The sequence below is a fragment of the Hemitrygon akajei genome, chromosome 24 (assembly GCF_048418815.1).
Source record: "Hemitrygon akajei chromosome 24, sHemAka1.3, whole genome shotgun sequence".
Taxonomy (NCBI): Eukaryota; Metazoa; Chordata; class Chondrichthyes; order Myliobatiformes; family Dasyatidae; genus Hemitrygon; species Hemitrygon akajei.
In genome coordinates this window covers 59640158-59660281 of record NC_133147.1, presented here as the reverse complement: position 1 = coordinate 59660281, position 20124 = coordinate 59640158, and positions in this window count along the sequence as shown.

The following is a 20124-nucleotide window of genomic DNA, read 5'->3' as shown; positions in this document are numbered from 1 at the left end:
GGGGTAATGTTGCAGTTATATAGGACCCTGATCAGACTCCACTTGGAGTACTGTGCTCACTTCTGGTCGCCTCACTACAGGAAGGATGTCGAAGCCATAGAAAGGGTGCAGAGGAGATCTCGAAAGACGTTGCTTGGATCAGGAGCATGCTTTATGAAAACAGGTAGTGTGAACTCGGCCTTTACTCCTTGGAGCGACGGTGGATGAGTGGTGACCTGATAGAGGTGTATAATTTGATCAGAGGCATTGATTGTGTGGTAGTCAGAGGCTTTTTCCCAGGGCTGAACTGGTAGCCACAAGCGGGCACATGTTTAAGGTGCTGGGGAGTAGGTACAGAGGAGATATCAGGGATAAGTTTTTACTGAAGGAGTGGTGAGTGTGTGGAATGGGCTGCCGGTAACGGTGGTTGAGGCGGATACGATAGGGTCTTTTCAGAGACTTTTGTATAGGCATATGAGGGCTATGGGTAGGATTAGTAATTTCTAAAGTAGGGACATGTTCGGCACAACTCTGAGGGCCGAAGGGCCTGTATTGTGCTGTAGGTTTTCTATGTTTCTAAAATGCAGAATTGAAGAGAGAGCACGCGATAGCAGCACTGGGAGAATAAGCAAAATGGAGTCTGAGGTAATGTGAGCGCCCTGATTTCAAAATCTAGGTAAATGTGGTACTGTGGGACTCGTTCAGTAGCTGTGAGTCTCTAGTACAGTGTGAGAATGTGGGATTTATTCTGTACCTGTCAGTCTCTGGTACAGTGTGGGCATGTATGATTTAACTTATACGTGTCATATTCCAGAAGATTGTAACTGTGTGGATGCATTCTCCGCCTGCCATTCTGTTGGACATTGTGAGAGGTTGGGATTCATTCTGTCCCTATGTGTCTCTGTTACAGTGTGATTGGGAGTTTATTCTACACATGGTAATGAAAGGTATAGTGTGAGAGAGCGGACATCAACCTCTATCTGAGATTGTCTAGTACAAGGAGATTTCAGGATTCATTCTTTAACTGTCAGCCTCTGTTATAGTACAAAGTGTGGGCTTATACTGTCCTGCCAATCTCTAGTGCACTGTACTAAACAAGTACAGACAGAGGGGTGAGGGGTAGGAGAAGGAAGGGGAGAGGGAAGGTGGAGTGGGAGGGGAGTAGAGAGGGTAAAGGGGAGGGAGGAGTGTGAGGGGGAGGAGATGGGGAGGGGAAAGAAGAGGGGGAGGAGGGAGAAACAGAGGGGATGGTGAGAGGGGAGTGGTGGGGAGAGGGTAGCGAAGGATGTAGGGAGGGGGAAATTGGATGTGGAGTGGGAGGGAAGGGAATAAAGGGGGAAGGGAGTGCGAGGGGGAAGGCTGAAAGGGGAAGAGGGGAGGGGGAGAAACGGGAGGGGAAGCGGTGAATGAGGTGAGCGGGGGAGGGGCGTGAAGGGAGTAGGGGAGTATGGGGAGACGGGGGAAGAATAGAGAGTAGAGGGGAGTAGAGAGCTTAGGGGGAAAGGGGATGAGGGAAAGAAGAGCGGGGGAAGGGAGAGGAAGTTAGGGCAGAGAGAGAGTGAAGGAAGTATGGGGGTAAGTGGAAGAGGGAGTGAGAGGGAGGAGTGGCAGTCAGGAGGAAAAGGGAGTGAGGGGAGAGGCGGAGTGAGGGTGAAGAGGTGGTGTGAAAGTTTTGGAAGGAGTTATGGAGGGAAGGCGAAGGGGGATAATGGTGGAAGGGGAGAATGGGGGGAGCAGGGAGGTGGAGAGGCAAGAGACGGGGAGTGGCGGAGGGAAGGGGTTAGGGGGTGGGGGAGAGGGAGGGGAGAAATAGCAGAGGAGAAAGGAAGAGGTGGGGGAGTAAGGAAGGTGAATGGGGCTGGGAGGAGAGTGGAGAGCCGGTTGGATTGTGGAGTAGGATGGGTGAGAGGGGTGGACGAGTTTGCGGGAAATGGGAGAGCGGGAGAGGGAGAATGTGAGAGGGTGAGGGGAGTGGGGAGGGTCAGAGGGTGTTGGGGTGGGGGAGAGATCTGAGTTGGTAGGAAGGGGTAGAATGGTGGAGAGAGGAGGAGGCAAAGGGAGAGAGTGGACTGGAGAGGGAGGTATGGGGTGGGGCAGAGAAAGAGATGGAGAGATTGAGGGGAGCGGGAGGGAGAGAGTGGGGTTAGCGAACAGGGAGGGGTAGGGGGAGAGACGAAGGATGGAGAGGGGGACGGCGAGGGAAGCGGAGAGCATTCCCACAGAACCCTCCGATATCCCGACTGTCTCCTGCGCCATTTCGGGTGGCTCCTTCTCCCAACATTACGTACGGCCATTTCAACACCTTGGCCTGCTCCTCCAGCACCAGTCCAGCGACTCCGATCAATGAGAAGTTCACTGATGGAGTAGCCCTACAGTACATGAAGTTCTTGGAGTAGGATTGTCTTTGTTGCGTAAAAAAGAAATCTGACAAAGAAATATGCAGCTTGGTTGCACCCCCAACCTCCTCGAGAGGCTGTGTGTTTGCACACACCGCCATCTTAACAGAAGTCTTCCATCTTTAGTGTTGGGTTTATTTTGTCCTGCTTATACTGAAGTACAATTATAAGGGGGGTAAAGCAAGGCAGTAAAACAATAATAATATGGCATGTGAACATATATCATTTTGACAACTTTATAATATTTTTTCTGCAATCTTTCACCTAAACAATAGGTACTTAAGCTGAACTCCATGTTCAGAAAGTTGATTATATTTGGACCCACATTGTCATCTATCCATCTATCTATCTATTTATTATCTAGTTAGTTCCGTGTTCCTTTGTTTATTAATTTATTTTATAATTACCAACCTACCTATCTGTCAACTTGTCTATCAAGCAATGAATCTGTTTATTTATTTACCATTAACTTAATTTTTTTTTGGTTTTTGTACAGTTTGTCTTCTTATGCTGCTGATGTTTATCAGAAGCTTTCATAGATTCTATTGTGTTTCATTGTTCCAGTGTGAAGGCCCTTGAATATCGTGAATGAGTGTATTTGGCGATGACCATCACATATTAATTTGTATTCCCTGGATATTTTCCATTGTAAGGTCTTAGACCATTCCCAGGAAATTTTTGAGCACGGCCTGTAGTTCTACCTTCGCAAAATTATTTGCCATATGAGTTGATGCAGAACGTTCAGGTCCCGGGATTGTTGGTTTAACTGGTAACAAGGCAGTGATCCGGTTAGCAGTCAGTGACAAACCAAATGAAGTCAAGTCAAGTTTATTGTCATTTAACTATATACATATATACCATCAAACGAGCCAACTTTCTCCGGACCATGGTGTAAAGTGTAATATGTACAACACACATATACCACACAATAACTGAAAACACTACGAATTAGATCTAGAAATGAAATATGCAGAGATAAACAGAATAAAGTTTATAAATTACATATTGTAGGGTGCAATGCAAATTTTCCGGCGATCTTTTGAATGCCATGTGGCAGGAAGTTCAGAAGGTTATGGCGTGAGTGAAGAAGCTGTTTCCCTTATCAGCCTAGGTTTTATTCATTGGAGTCTCCTGCCTGTTGGTAGAATGTTAAAGAGGATGCTGGATGGAGGAGTGGGATTTGATAATACTGAGCATTCTGCGTACACAGCACTCCCAATAAATGTCAATGATGATTGGGGGTGAGAAACCTATTATCCTCTAGGCAATTCTTACTATCCTTTCTAGGGACTTCACGTCGGATGCTTGGCTGCTCCTATAACTAATGGAGATGCAGCTTTTCAGGATACTCTCAATGGAGCTTCTGTAAAATTCAATTGAGATGGAGGGGAGAGTGTGTGCCTTTTTATTCAGGGAGGAAAATTGTGGGATCTGTTGAGGTCGTCTGTGATGCGAACAGCCAGGAAATTGGTGCACTTCATGGAGGAGCCGTTTCTGCGGAGACTGGGATGGATCTTCTGACCTTCCTAAAGTCCACAAACATTTTCTTAAAACCAACTCGTACACTGGTTCTACGTCCCCAACAGTACAATACCTGTATACCAGATTTGAATGATACATGCTTAATATATGCACGCCGGACAAAATTTCAAAGCTAATTGGCGATATGGATTGCGAGGATGATGGAGGAGGCTTTGAAATTGATCACTTCTGAATCAGGTTTAAAATGTCTGGAAATTTGTTTATTTGGTGCAGCAGTGCATTACAATACAGATTTATAAAAACTATAATATAAAATATATTGGAAAGCAAAAGTGAATGACGCAAACATCAAAGGCAGCAGAATTTATTCATTTTTGCTTAGTAAAACAGCTAGTAAATACAGTCATGGGATACTTCAGTATCTTCTTCAACTCCTCTCTGAAGTTAGCCTGGGTTACCGCGTAAATGAAAGAATTCGTGCAGAAACTCAGGTTAGAAAGCATGTTGGCGCTCTCTTGGAGAATGTAGCGTGGATCCCCGAAATTGAATCCTGATATATAAGAACCGCCTTTAATCCGCACGTATACAAAGGTAATGACATATGTAATCCACAGGAACAGAAAACTGGTGGAGATAGTGAAAAGTAATATAATGGATTTTTTCCGCTTTTCTGTTCCTACATCTTCGAGATTCTTCCCTTCTTTCTCACCACGAAGTCGCCTGCGGACTCTGTTCGATACAAAAATGTGTCTAATGGTCAGAACATTGAACAGCAGGATCAGAAGAAAAGGGATGCACGGCGTTAAAAGTTGGTCCAACCAATCATACGCTATCCAGACTGGTTCAGTGAAGAAATTTAGTTTAAAAACACAAAACCAGGGCATGCCATCTACTATATACAAGGGCTGATAAACAAAGTAATAGGGTACATTCTTCACGGTTGTCAGAAAGCAGACAACAGATATAACTACAGCAGCAGACTTCAAATTGCAATATCTCCTTTTCAGCTCCAGACAACAAATAGCGACAAACCGGTCGAACGTGAAAGCGACCGTCAACCACACCGAGCAATCCCTGCTAAAATAAATCAGCGCCGTGCTGAGACTACAGGCGGGAGTGATGGAGAACAAACTGTTCCCGAAAAAGATACCAGTGATTCGATTCAGTATCACGGCAGTGACAATGACCAGCAGATCCGTCACCGCCATTGCCACCAGGTAATAAGTGACGCATTTGGAGAGACCGCATCTTCCCCGTGATAGGACCACAACTGCTGCCAAGCCCGCTGTTAAGGGAACAAGAAGAACGGTTCGAGATTGAATCTTTGAAGTCTCAGTACAGATGGAAATTCATGAGATGACTTTATAAATGACGCTATAAGGGTAAAAATAAAATTCACGCGAGTGATTCCTAAAATTGCAGGACCGCTTAAGATTAGGTCGTTTGTGTCCATGGAAGGGTATAGGATTTTTAGTGCTGTATCCTCGATTACGAGAAATGGATGCCAGGATTTATCCTTAAAAGTTCAGTGAATATGGCCAACAACTCAGTATCATGTATACTTTGTTCATCAGCGTTACATCTATATTCATATCTGTTATTTTCTTTCTGTCTTTGAAAAGTGTATTGAACAGATTTATTTAAGTTGTTCCATGACTGCAATCAGTATTATCGTGAGATAGATGTCCGTGCTCTGCTGCCGAACCCTGTATCCCGTTCAACCTGGGTGCTGCGAAGTAAACAGCCAACCGCAGTTTCAGGTTTAAATGCAGAAATGACGTTTCTGAAGAAAATAACGCGGGCATCGCCGGAAAAGGGACCAACGCTGTGCGTTGTTTTAAAGAAACTCAATGGCGTGATCGCTGGTAGGATACTGAACTACTCACATAGCTGACAATGTCAGCTCTGCATAAACTAAATCTAATAGCGTCCTCTATTTAGCCACATTTAGCTTGTATGAGTAACACCTCATATTGTGACTCCAACCTGATAGCGTGAACATTGATTTCTTGAACCTCCCATTCCCGTTTCCCTCTCTCACATCATCTCCTTACCTACCGATCATCCGTCTCTGTTGCTGCTTCCTCTTCCTTTTTTTGGATGCTCGTCTGGCATCTCCAATCAAATTCCCCCTTTTGCAGCCTTTTAGCTTTTTTACCGTTCAGCCTCCAAGCCCTTCACTAGTGTCCTCCGTTCTCCGGGTTTCACCTGTCACCTACCTTCTTCCTAACCTCCTCCCATCTTGACCTAACTTCTCATCTTTTTGTTCCCGGTCCTGATGAGGGTACTCGGTTCGAAAGGTCGACTGCTAACTCCTTCCCATAGATGCTACTTGGCATGCTCCGATCGTCCAGCATTTAGCTGGTGTTCCATAAACTAAATGTCTGGAATGTTACCGCAGCCTGGCAGACTTATAAATTATTATTTAAAAAGAGACCAAAACTAAATTGTAATACGTTCCAGTATGGTACAGTCACAAATATAGAGATTATACTTGATGTGAAGCCCCTCCGTAATAGAATTAATGCCAAATAAAAGAAAAAAATGAGCATATCGAACCATTACATCCATTGCAGTATATTATGCTGGCACACAATTAATGTTTTGGACCTAAAGTAGACCTTGGAGCATTTCCCAATAAAATGGAAGACAAAATTGAATTAATTATATACAGCATGAACTAGTTTACGATATGAAATTGTGTATTTACTTTATATTGCTTGATGTGCAACAGTGCATCGCAGCATCATGCACGTTATCAGAGACATTTATATATCTACTACTGCTAATGTTAAATCATAGAGTACACTATTAAATTAAGGTTAGATTTTTAACGTGAACAGATATATTCACATCACGTTATTTCTGGAGATAAAATCTGCAAAATTTCAACTAGAAAACATGAATGGCTCAGAGAGTTGTCAAAGAATATCAGTTAGAATGACCATTGGACGCTGAACTGCAGATATAGCAAGTTTGCCATCTAGTTTCTTAGTTGCAATTACTCACTTACAACCAACGCTACTGAAACGAAGCAGTCGAATTCGGTATCAAACATCTCTGGAATCACTATAAGCAAGGTACAGTAGAGGAATGAGGATGCACAACTTACTGGGAAAACCAATGATGGCAAGAAAAGGATAGTAAATCGCATATAGCAGTCCTCTTACTGGTCCGTGCATTCTCTTCACAAATAGCTCTTGTTACTGGTTTTCTCCAGCTGTTATATTTAGCTCTGGACTCCCCAGTGAATCAATTATCTGCATATTAGTAACGACACAAAATTAAACAATGATTTATATTCGTCGTGCTGATGACAGGACTCAGGAGGGCTGATAGCTTCACAACATGGTCTCTCCATTAACTGTAAATCTGGCCACCAACGCTCATCCGGTTCTCAGCTCGTGGGCTGTACAGTCAGGAGTCTCACGCGATTCAGTCACTTCTGTGTTCAAAGAGTGGCCGGAACAAGTGCTCCCGTTCGTCCCGAACTGTGTGATAGTAGAAAGGATATTTAAAAAGACGATTTATTTTGTTTGCTCCGTAATATCTCGTGATGTTCAGTGCAGAGTATCGTGACTATTTGCATCATGGAGTGACAAGGAAATGCCAATACCCAGTAACAGAAGTGTCGACAAATTGTGGCGGGAACAGTGCAGTCCATAACAGGAGAGCCCTCCTCACCATTGTGCACCTTCAGAAAGAAGGCCCCCACGAGAACCCAGCGTCCATCATCAATAACCCTTACGAGCCAGGCCATGATATCTTCTCGCTACTACCATCTGTCAGGAGACACAGGAGCTTTAAATGCCAGAGCTTCATCAACAGTTATAGCTCGACATGCATCAGCCTCCTGAAGCAGCGTGGATAAGTTCACTCATTCAGGTCTGAAATGATTCTTCAGCCTATGCGCTCACTGTCAAGGACCCCTCAACTCATTTTCTCGCAGTATTTGTTTTCCTTTTTGTTATTAGTATTTGTGCGATTTGTCTTAATTTGCAAATTGCATGTCTTTCAGTCTTTGTTTATGTGTGGTTTTTTATAAATTCTATCGTGTTTCTTTATTTTTTCTGCATATGCGTGCAAGAAAATCCATCACAAGGTGCTATACGGTGACATATACGTACTTTGATCATAAATATCCTTCGTACTTTGAATTGATCAAGTCAATTCAAGTCACGTCACTTTTATTGTCATTTCAACCATAACTGCTGGTACAGTATATAGTAAAAAAGAGACAACGTTTTTCAGGACCATGGTGTTACATGACACATTAGAAAAAAAAAACTAGACTGCACTACGTAAAAAACAACACAGAGAAAAGGAACAAAAACACACACACACAACAACTACACTAGACTACAGACCTCGTCAGGATTGCATAAAGTGCAAAAAACAGTGCAGGCATTACAATAAATAATAAGCAGTACAGAAGGGCAAGGTGTCAAACCAGGCGCTGGATATTAAGGGGTCTGATAGCTTAGGGGAAGAAACTGTTACATAGTCTTGTGAGAGCCCGAATGCTTCGGTGCCTTTTCACAGACGGTAGGAGGGAGAAGAGATTGTATGAGGGGTTCATGGGGTCCTTCAAAATGCTGTTTGCTTTTCGGATGCAGCATGTAGTGTAAATGTCCGTGATGGCGGGAAGTGAGACCCCGATGATGTTCTCAGGTGTCCTCACTATCCGCTGTAGGGTATTGCGATCCAAGATGCTGCAGTTTCCGAACCAAGCAGTGATGCAGCTGCCCATGATGCTCTCAATACAACCAATGTAGAATGTGATGAAGATGGGGTTGGGAGATGGACATTCCTCAGCCATCGCAGAAAGTAGAGACGCTGCTGGGCTTTCTTTGCTATGGAGCTGGTGTTAAGGGACCAGGTGAAATTCTCCGCCAGGTGAACACTAAGAAATTTGGTGTTCTTAACGATCTCTACCGAGGAGCCATTGATGTTCAGCGGGGAGTTGTCGTTCCGTGCCCTCCTGAAGATAACAACCATCTCTTTTGTTTTGTTCACATTAAGAGACAGGTTGTCGTCTCTGCTCCAGTCCGTTAGCAGCTGCACCTCCTCTCTGTTAGCTGACTCGTCGTTCTTGCTGATGAGACCCACCACATCATGTCATCAGCCAACTTGATTCGAGCTGTGTGTTGCAGCACAGTCGTGGGTCAGCAGAGTGAACAGCAGTGGACTGGGCACACAGCTCTGTGGGGACCCCGTGATCAGTGTGATGGTTTTGGAGATGCTGGTCCCGATCCGTACTGACTGAGGTCTCCCAGTCAGGAGATACTCTGATTAGAATGTATCCTCTCTGAGATGTGAGCCTGTTCCTTTACTGGGTCCCTTCATATCTTTGCTTGTTTTCTTCTCAGTTTGATTAATTGCTGACTTACTTTTCAAAGATATCCCTGTCTCTCATAGTGTTGTTTAAAATCCCCATGCTCTCCACAGTTTTTACAGAAAATACCGATTGCTTCTCTGGTCAAGAACCCTTTTCACCAGCATTCTTCTGCGTCGTAAGTCCTACATGGATCATGTTTCCCAACAGACGTGTCACGTTTAGCTGAAACAGTATCAGATAACCGTCAAATCAACTCAGCTCAAAGGTTTTCCACCTCATTCCTCAAAAGCTCTATCGCTGTGGCATTAGGGGTCACTTTAGCTTCAGAGGCTATCACTGAATATACTACTCAGCTTTTGGAAATCTTCCACGTCGGAATCATGTTTCCTTCCTCTCTAACGTCTTCAAGTAATTCGTTAAAAGATGGAAGAGGACGCATTTTGTGGATTACAGAAATACGTAGAGCAGTCATCTCATGTTACAGCGTGCACTTCACAACTTGCTCCATCCTCTGGCAATTTCTCTCAGACAGTTGAATGTCCCCTTTGTGGTATAAACAGTGCAGCAATTTCTCCAACCTGAAAAGGCAGGCAGATAGCTTGTCTTCTTTCTCCTGAAATGTGTGGCTAAATGTCATTATAAGATCAGCTGAACTTGCAGTACTGCCAAAAGCATCTTCCACTGCTTGTTAGTAATTATCTGATGTGTCTAATGGATGTTCTGCCTTTAGGACCCTCAGTGTATCAGCTACTAGACCTTTTAAACCCTTTTCATATTAGCTGAGCACTGCCATTCATCCAATAACCGAGATGTTCTCTTTCCCATCAGGTGTGGGCTTGGCTCCAGAGAACAATCTCAGCCGACGATAAATTTGGCTCACTGCAGGTAAGCTTTTGACATTTCTCAACCAGTAATGTAATTGCTGAACACAGCTCAGAATTTAAAACAACCCCTAAAGGACCGTTAGAACTTTCAGTTCAGGCAACTCATCCCTCACTTTGCTGAAAACAGAAAAGCTTGTCTTTAAAAACTTATCCCTCAGCTGCATAAAATATGTCTTTAAAAATATGGACTACCCATGGCCCCACCTCTCCAAGCTCCCTTATCTTATTAGAGAGTGCGACATTCGTTACATCACTGATAACCTGGATGAACATGACATTCTTACCCACTGACCTTCAACCAGTGTAACATTTCCCAATAATTTTACAGAACTCAGCACACTGAGCAGCATTTGATAGGGGTCTGAACAGCAACCCTGCTCAGAACCCAGGCATTACTTGAGGACAACTGCTTTGAATTGCACCAAGCTTTGAAACTCTCGGCATTCACAACAATGTACCTTCATTACCGTACACCTTACTATCCCCAAATACAAGTTTAAACACTGCCTAAACACATAAATAAAATACGCAATAAACTGCTTAATCAATCCTTAACCAACATTCGCACAGCATCCAAAATCTTAATGGGCTAGACCTGCCTTTTCACTTCCTACCTCACCTCCATTCAGGGCCCCAAACAGTCCTTCCAGGTGAGGCAACACTTCACCTGCGAATCTGCTGGGGTTGTCTCATATGTCTGGTTCTCCCAATGTAGTTTCTACATTGGTGATCTATTGTAATTTGGGGGTCTACTTCATTGAGCACGTCTGCTCCAACAACTAAACGAGGAGATTCTCGGTGGCTATACATTTTAATTCTGATTCCCATTCCAGTTCCATCATATTGGTCAATGGCTTCCATATGCCAAGAAGAGGCCACCCTCAGGGTGGAGAAGCAGCACCTTATATTCCGTCAAAAGATTCTTTCACCCCACTCCTTTCCTCTTCTGTTCTCCACTCTAGCCATTCAATTCTTCTTACCTACCCATCACTTCCCCTTGTGTCACCATCTCCTTCCCTTTCTGCTCTGGTCTACTCTCCTCTATCAGATTCCTTCTTCTCCGGCCCTTTACATTTCCCACCCATCAGCCTTCATCTATCATCTTCTAGCTAACCTCTTTTCACTCCCCTCACCTTCTGATTCGGACATCATCCCCCTTTTTTTCAGTCCTAAAGAACGGTCTTAGCCTATAAAGTTGAGTTATTCATTTTTGAAGTCTCTACCTGACCTGCTGAGTTCCTGCAGAAATTTGGAAGTGTTGCCCAGGCATTTAAGTACTTTCTGGATAAGTATGAATCACCCACGCACAGTAGGTTGCTGAACTAGTGGAGAGATATTGCAGATAGTCGGCATAGACATCAAAGTCTCTCAGCTGCATAAACATTTGATTGTGAAAGTGCAGTGGAATCCTGGCACACAAAACCTCAGGTCGGACTGAAATGAAGTATAGAAAACTCAGGAGGATGGATTGATGTTATACAAGGAGATGGAGTGTCAATTGATGAACAAAATCGTCTTCACATACGGCACCAAATCTCCCCTTTCCCCCATCATCAAGTGTGTTACAACCAAATACATAAGTTATGCTCCTTTCAAATGGGAAATTTGTGAACCTTTGTGGATAATATTACAAGAAGTTAACAACAATTTCTTGAGAGTGGGAGTGTGCAATTGTCAACTTAAATGTTAAGGGGTTCTGTGAGACAAAGAGAGCCGAGGGCTCAGCCAGCCAAAGGCCCAGCAGGCAGTATTGGCATGTCACTGCTATGGCGCTGTAGAACCAAGAATATGGCCCACTGTACACCCCATCACAGGTACCTCCACCACAATGCATCTTCTGTCCACCGCACTGCATCTACGCTGATCACAATGTCTATCTTTACTGATACTTCTTCCCTTCATGAATTCCAAATCCCTTTATGCTCCGTTGGCCTCTGTTAATTCACTGTGCCTCTTACACGGTTCATGAACAATAACAATACAAGCAGACAGGGCCAGAAACAAGCAAATGCATCCAGTCTTCATCTGCTGATGCGCTGAGTACAAGAGAGTGGACATCACATTAGAGTTGGTCTGGCCACACTTTGGCGTATCGTGTACAGTTCTAGGCGCTATTCTATGGATTCATGAGATTAAGCATTGTGGGAACAGAAAGTATTCGGAAGTATGATACTGGGCTTAGTAGGCTTGGGTTATACTGAGATACTGCAAATACTGTGTCTGTTTTCCTTGCTGGAGGCTAAAAGGTGACATAATAGAGGTATATAAATTTGTTAGGCATTGTCTCTGGGTATCTTGCTTATCTATTTCATTTCCTACCACTGCCCAAAATTAGGGGGCATGGTCTAAGGTGTCAGGGAAGAATTCAGAGTGAATGTGAGGGCTAAATATTTCACATGAAGAATCGCTGGAATCTGGAATGAGCTACCTGAAGTGTAGGTGGAAGCAGGAACTCACATCTTCTCTCTGTTCAACAATATTCTCTCAACCCTACCATTCACGTATGTATTCTGGCTTGATTCAGTTTCCAGTTTCCAGAGGACTGGTATATAGAAGCAAAGATGTAATGCTGAGGTTCTGTAACGCATTGGTCAGATCACACTTGGACTATTGTGAGCAGATTTGGGCCCGTTATCAATGAACGGATATGCCGGCCTTGGAGAGGTTGCAGAAGAAGTTTACAGGAATGATCCAGGGAGTCAGATAATAATTGGAGCAGACTCAATGGCCTAATTCTGTTCTCATGTCTTATTGTCTTATAAAGAACAACTGACCCAGCACAGATCCCTACTTCATACAGCTAATCGCAGGCCTCCAAATCAGTGAGATAACCATACAATATACTCCCGTACTTCTCGTAAAACAAAGTTGACTCCAGTTGTCTACTTTATCCTGAGCTAATATTCTGGTCTCGCCTACCATGCAGCACTTTGTAAAAGGTCATGTAAGGTTTGTCCATGACTTTCCGTTCATTGAACCTTCTTGAAAAATTTCAAGACGGTTCGACATGACTCACCCCAGCCCCACACCTCCACAAATGGTTGCTCTCTTAAGTGGTTACTTGAATCTTTTATATTCCTCAAGTGCTTCATTTGATCATAACTGTCTATACCCTTCCTGACCAGTATCTCAATATTGCTACACAACTAAGGACACTTATAACTAAAGCCTTTCTTCAACTTAGAATCTGAACCAGAGGACATTCTCTATCCTTCTCTATAATTAACTGTAGTGGAATAACTATCACTAGGTCTAACATTTTCCACTACACTAACTTCGGTCACCCACTCGTTCTCATTCCCCAAGAGGAGAATCAGTAACATGATGTCTGTAGTTGTTCTTACTACATATTAAGTAAGGAACTTTTCCTGAACACATTTCTACAAACTCTGTAACATCTTGTCCTCGTACACTACGGGCGTCCCAATCAACATGTTGAAAGTTAAAATCACCTACAATCAGAAATGTATACATCTTGCAAATGTTCGCAATTTCTCTACAAATTTGTTCCTTTAATCCTATTTACTACTGGTAAGTCTATAATACAGCCCCATTAATGTGATCATCCCTTTCAATTCCTCTGTTCCACCCAAACTGTCTCAGTAGACAAACACTTTGTGATCACTATCATGCGATATTCAATGATGACTAATGTCTCCCCTCCTAATTTAAGGACCCTCCATACCATGTCAAAAACAACATATCCCCAGAGCATTTAACTGCCAGTCCCGACATTCCAGCAACCAAATCTCAATAATGGCTGCAACATCGTAATTACACTTGCATAGTCACATTCTAAGTTCATCTAAGACACCCTGTAACGAAATCGACACAACTCAAAACCTTGGTAACACCTCACCTAACCTTTCAGTTTCCATCTTTGCTTGCAGACCTAGTAACTACTTCCCCCAAATCCACTGCACTTGCTGGCCAGCTATTCCGGTTTCCTAAACCGGTAACTCTACTGTGTTAACCATCCCCTCGCCAAGAGCAAACTTTTCCACAATGATATTGGACCCACCAGATGAGGTGCAAAATTTCCCCTTTGTACAGGACCCACATGCTCTGGAAAATGATCCAAAGATATAAAGCCCACCCTCCAGGACTATCGCCTTAGCCATGTGTTAAACTGCTCTTTCAATATTTTTATTAATGTATACAAGAAGATATAACAAATACAGAGAGTATATATATATATATATATATATATATATATATATATAACATTAGTAACAGAATACAGACAATAGAAAAATTGAACTGTATAGGACTGAGTAACATACGTGTATATAGTACTCCGGTAATGATTACTGATACTGCAAATTTATAAAGAGTATACGTTAGGCATTTTATGTATATGAATAAAATCAATTATATTATTCTAAGTTAACAACTTGGCGATACTTTTTAAAAATTTTTTCCTTGTTCTTACCCATTGGCATCTTGGTAGGAGCTAGAGTTTTAGGTTGTAGGTTAGATAAAAACTAGTATGTGGCATGGATGGCATTCCTGAGATCACCAGCTTGTGTCCTGAGCCCTACAGGCCTGTGCACCTGTATTTGTTAACAGTGGTCTTATCTGGAGTCACTAAGCCCTTGTGCTTTCTGTTTAGTCTTGCCAAGTTTATTCTGACTAGCATGGGTTTTCCATCTATGGTACTGTGATTATTTAAATTGGACTCCTAATTAGCGCTTATTGCGGGGTCATTGTGTTTCTGGAATGCTTCGGGTTGCGATGTCGCTCAGGCAAGCCACTGACATTCTGCTGGAATTCCAGTGATTAAATTCTTGCTTCTGTCTCTACATGGGAGTCTCTGTCCTTTCTCCGCACCTGGCATCAATCACACTTCATAACAGATTGGAGCTGCTGAATATTTAAGACCATAAACGTTGGAGCAGGATTAGAGCATGTGCCCATCAAGCCTGCTCCAACGTTTATGGTCACAGCTGATTTATTATCACTCTCAATTACATTCTCCTGCCTCCCGCCTGTAAACTTTAACACACTTACTAATCTAGAAACTACCAAACTCCATTTCAATATACCTAACAATTTGGCCCTCTCACCTGTCTTTGCAATGTATTGCACAGATTCATCACCCTCTGACTAAACAAATTTCCTCCACATCTCTGTTCTAAAGGAATGCCCTTGAATGTTGAGACTGTAATCTCTGATCCTGCTCTCCCACTATAAGAAACATGCTCTTCAGGTCCACTTTATCTAGCCCTGTCAATATTTTGTAGGGTTCAGTGATATCCCCTACTCGCTGTTCTAAAACTCCTGTGAGTAGGGACCACATTCACCAAACGATCCCATTATGTTATTCCGAGGATAGTTCCAATGACAGCACGTATTCAGGGGAGTCTGCATTGTTGTGTGTTGTGTGTTGGGGAAAACATATCTTACAAATGTAAGAAATTTTTATTAAGAAATTGAAAAAATTCGATTGATGAGGGCTTGACGGCAGATAGTGAATACAAGGCTTGTAAAATAGGCACAGTCACAATCCTGAATAGCTAAATATCATATATCTCAGTGGCCAAGATAGGAAAAACTCCTAACGTAGTGTAGGTTGGTGGGAATGACGTGCATTGGGAAACAGACGGATTTCAGGGACTTTCTTAGTCGAATGGCTTATTTGGGTGCTGCACAACTCCATGGCATCAAACACACTGGTCCTATGTAAACAACATCATTCAAACTTGATCTATATAAAAGTATCAGCAGGTGGTTGCTAAATATAGACATGATAAATATAGATTAGAACTAGTTGTAGATGAATCACTTCTATCACGTAAATTCAATGTTGATGAATTTACCTTTTCCCCTCCCCACTCTCCCCACACCTTCTCCTCACACCCCTGTCCCCTTGAACATCCTGTCCCCTCTCCACTCAACCTACGGCCCCGGAAATGCTTCCCTTTCCTCTTCTGTACCTTCAGCTCCAAAGACCCCGCGATTACCCTGCCCTTCATCAGCTGCGTGCTGTCATTTGTCAAGATGACCAGCAAGCATGTGACCAGCGGGCCTCTGTATTTAATGTATGTGCGAAAGTTCCACATTGTAATCGTTTTCCCAAACGTGCACGTAGACTTCATGTTAAGGACGTTCACCGTCACGTAAAACGTAACGTAATGATTTCGATAGTTGTGGTCCTATTGGAGACTGTGATCTACAGCTGCAATTCTCTGCAAGTTGGTTCTCAGACCCGCCACGTGACCTGGTGTTTCGCTATCTTTAGCTGTGGCCTGGAAGACAGAAGCCTTCAGGGTGCAGATGGTAGACAGCTTTGTTCCTCACCTATGTCACCAGCTGAAACGTCAAGAGAATGTGAAATATGGAGGTAGTAGGCAGTGTGTGGTGCTACCGTCGGAAGAAATCCTCTGCACTTCAGTGATCCTCTCTCGCTCTCTCTTTATGGTATATGAAAGCCTCTCGGTCCCTGAGTCAGAGAGTTTAGAGCTGTGATGTGTAATTTCATAATATCGAAACAGTGAGCTGCAGGTCCCTGAACTCGTTTGTTACAGAAGTGACCTCTCTTTCCGTCGCCAGTGAGAAAGAACCTGTCTGAGATACTGAGGTATTGAGATGGGATGGACTGTAGCTTTTTTTTTGATGACCTCTCCAGATCATGGTCTCTTTGGTGTCTTTGCAATTGCTTGCATGGTGGGGGTGGGGTGAGGTACAGGAGTCAGTGGGTTTGCTGCAGTAAGTGGGGGTGGGGGTGGGGTGAGGTACAGGAGTCAGTGGGTTTGCTGCAGTAAGTGGGGGTGGGGGATGGTCGAAGCTTTTGCTGCTGCTTTTGTTTGAGAGGGGGAGGGTGGGCTTGCTGTACAGACATCTCTGTTACTCATTCTTTGGGTTTTTTTTTGTTTCGTGGATGTCTGCGAGGAGTAATACTTACAGGTTGTGCACTCTATGCGTTCTCTGATATTAAACTGAACCATCGAACCATTGATTGCTATCTGGGTGATGGTCGCTTTCACATTTGATCAATTTTGGTCATTTGCTGTGAGAAGCTAAAGACAAAACATTGCAACGACAGGACAGTGACTGCAATGTGATGTTGAGAGATCTGTATTCCTCTACAGATATGTAATAACAGTTGGTGTAGAGGTAATAGCAGTTTCCTGGGGACGCATCTCGAAATGAAGTTTGCATGCATTCCCTGCATGGGCCGCATTCAATACATTTCATCGTATTTTGATTTCTTGTATCTAATTCAATGTGATCATGCTGTTAATTGTATTGACAGCCAGGCAGATTGCAGCAGCCAGCAGAGTTTTCAGGAGACTGTAGGAGCACAGTAAAGTGGAGATTGACAAGGATCCAGGGATAGATAGCTGCAAGAAGTCCATGGTTTTGCCTTTCAGTACAGCAGGCATTTTCATGTTGCTGTGGATTTCGATTTCTATCAACGTGTTAATCAGATTGTTCATTAGCGTGCTGCGGATCCATTTTTATACTGGAAATATAACAGTAGCAATTCTACTGCAGATGCTACGTTTCTACATCAACACAATTACTTACATGGTTACTTAGAGCAAATTGCGAGCAGAGTTAATGAACGTGGTGAAATAGTTTTGTCATGGTCTGGACCGTGAAATCAGCATTACGGTTCACGGTCTGGTCCATGGACTCCGGACTCTGGGTCTTCTGTTTGTCCCTTGCTTCAGATGGACAATCATAGGCACTTGACGCTCATCTTGGGGCTGGGAATGTAAGTGGCCCTGGGTTCGAGTGGGGTTGCTGGTTCGTCTCGTCAGTATCCCCTTGGACAACCTGCTGGTGGAAGGCTAGTGCAGCCATTCGTTACCTCTAGTCCTGGTTGGAAGACCACCGCTTCATGGAGACTTGTTGTTTCCAGTCGGAGCGGTCATCGGGGTATGGATTCGACTGTTTCAGGGGCCAGCTGAGTGGCCGTCTGCCACTCCGATCCAGATATGGATTTGGCTGTTTCCATTGCCGGCCAAGGCTGCTGGCCGCCCCGAGTCTCGAAGCCGCCCCAAGTTGAGCTCCTTTCCTGTTCTCGCCTCCGTTGGGTAAGTCAGGCCACCTATGTCGTTACCCTGAGGGAGTACTGTTCTCTCCCCTCCCCATTTGAATCCCTAACAGCTTCCTCGGCGTTTTACCTTAGGCAGTCTTCACGGCCTGCCGTCCAAGGAAGGAGCCCGGCCGTGCTAAAACATCCCTGCGCTGCACCCTAGCAAGGGTGCTGGACCTGTGATGTAAGAAGGAGTACCTCGCCCTGTCCAGGAAAGCCTCGAAGAACCCTTGCCTCGTCCAGTCCTATAGACACGCCATGTCTTCTCCTAGTTCCGGGTTCCGAGACCGAGTCAAGACCCAGGTAATGGCTCCTTATCCAGTCTCTGGCTCGAAGTCCAAGCCCAGGCTCCTAGTTCCCACATTCCTGTCCTGGTCCCACTTTTCTAGCCAAAGTCCTCACCCACGTCCTTGTCCTGTCTCGTCCGTAACTCTAGTCCAGTCCAGTTCCCATTACTTTAGTGTATGTGTCTCGATTTGGTTCCGTTCCCAAAGCTCCCACCCCACCATGACAAGTCTCTTAATTGGATAATGAATTTACTGGAATCATAAAGGCAATCATTATAAATGCATAGACTTAAATACTCTGTTCTGTGATCTCTGGTGTTCTCTCAGTGAAATGGGGAGCTATGAGTTCTCCATGAAAGATATAACAATCCACTCTGGTCTAACACATCTTGGCGAGTGTCATTCCACAGATATTTCATGTCAGCTGGGTCCTACACCTCAATAAGTAGAGAGAAAGACAGGAAGACAGAGCCAGGGATAGAGACATGAAGCTCTATCTCTCTATTCCCTTCTGCTGCAGTTCATATTTTCCACACTCCCAGCTCCTTCTTGTTTCTACACACCCACCTCAGTTTTGTTGTTGCTTATCACACTAATATCTCTCACATCTCTTCATGTACCAATATAACTCTCTCTCTTTTTCTTCCCTCTCTGTATTTTCTTTCACCCAGACCCGGAGATCTCACACTTGTTATCTTCATATTGCTGACCATATATCAGTATCTTCCAACCTAAAGTTGTTTAATTGTTTCGCCTCACAAGGGTAACATTCCTGTTTCTCCTTGTAGCACCTCTGATGTGTCTTCTGTTTCACAGATTCCTTCTGTCTCCATCTGCTTCATTGATCCATCTCCGAAATTCAGACATCGCCATAACAAAAGAATCATAGAGGGAGGGGCCAATTTGGACTTCAACCAAGGTAATCCACACTCAGTGGCCTTTGTATCAAGTACACCTGTACACCTGCTGAATAAAGCAAATACTGTATTGAATCAGCAAATCACGTGTCATCAACCCAATGCATAGAAGTATTCAGACATTGTTAAGATGTTCAGTTGTTGTAGTTCAAACTGACCATTGACAAGAGAAGAAATGTGATCTAATTGACTTTGACTGTGGATTATTTTGATGCCAGTCAGAGTGATTGGTGCATCTCAAACTGTCAATCTCCTGAGAGGCAGGTAGATGGAGATGAGACCATGGCCAGATCAGCCAATGATCTTTTAGATGGCGGAGCAGGCTTGATTGGTCAGATGGCCTACTCCTGCTCCTATTTCTTATCTTTATTATGTTGGAGTTGAGTGGAAAAGAGAACTGGCAGGGATGACAGCAGAGTAGCAAAAACTGTAATTTCTGGAAGCAGTTCAGAAAGTACAAGATTATATATGTCCCAGAGAAGAAGAAGTGTTCTAAAGGAAAGATGACACAACCATGGCTAACAAGAAAAGTCAAAGCCAACATAAAGTCCAAAGGGAGTGCATACAATAGAGTAAAGATTAGTGGGAAGTTAGAGAATTGGGAAGATTTTAAAAACCAACAGAAGGCAAGTAAAAAGTCATTAAGGTAAATAAGGTACAAAAGTGAGCTAGCTAATAATATTGAAGAGGATAGCGAAAGTTTCTTCAGATATCTAAAGTATAAATGAGAAATGAGAGTAGATATTGGATCACTGGAAGGGGATGCTGAGATATAGTAAAACGGGGCAATGAAAAAA